The following is a 570-nucleotide window of genomic DNA, read 5'->3' on the forward strand; positions in this document are numbered from 1 at the left end:
TCTATAACAACATGGGATGAGTTAGTCAGGCAATTCCATAACAAGTTCCACCCACCTAATAAGACTGCTCAACAAATTGATGAAATTTTGAGTTTTAAACAGAGACCAATGGAGACACTGCATGAAACATGGGAGCGCTTTAAAGGGATGCTGGTTATATGCCCGCACCATGGTATTCCAGATTTGATGTTGGGGCAGCGGTTTTACATGGGATTGTCAGATAGCGTGAAGACCATTGTTGATGCTTCAGCTGGTGGAGCATTTTTGAGCAAAACATGGAGAGAAGGCCAGAGTCTGCTTAACAAGATGGCACAAAATTCGGGATGGACAACCAGGAATGCACCGATCACTCCAGTGGTTTACTCAGTTCCTTTAGATCCATCCAACTCTATGGCTGAAAATATGGCCACCTTATTGACACAGATGAGTATACTCACCAAAAAGGTAGAAGAGTCAGGGCAGAAGCAGCAGGTACACATCGTAGATACTACCAATGGGGGCTTGTGCGCATCTTGCATTAGTCAGCCAATCGGTAACCAATGGAATGCAGAACATGATCATCACCACTAC

General features: G+C 44.4%; 1 non-coding gene across 1 annotated transcript; it reads right to left on the bottom strand.

Moving 5' to 3' along the window:
• Nucleotides 1-69: 69 nt before the first annotated feature.
• LOC138869821 (small nucleolar RNA R71) lies at nt 70-176 on the bottom strand. The gene has a single exon (XR_011400073.1). It is a non-coding gene; the product is annotated as a small nucleolar RNA R71 (small nucleolar RNA).
• Between the last annotated feature and the right edge of the window lie 394 nt (nt 177-570).

Source organism: Nicotiana sylvestris, chromosome 5 (genome assembly GCF_000393655.2).
Source record: "Nicotiana sylvestris chromosome 5, ASM39365v2, whole genome shotgun sequence".
In the NCBI taxonomy this organism is placed as follows: domain Eukaryota; kingdom Viridiplantae; phylum Streptophyta; class Magnoliopsida; order Solanales; family Solanaceae; genus Nicotiana; species Nicotiana sylvestris.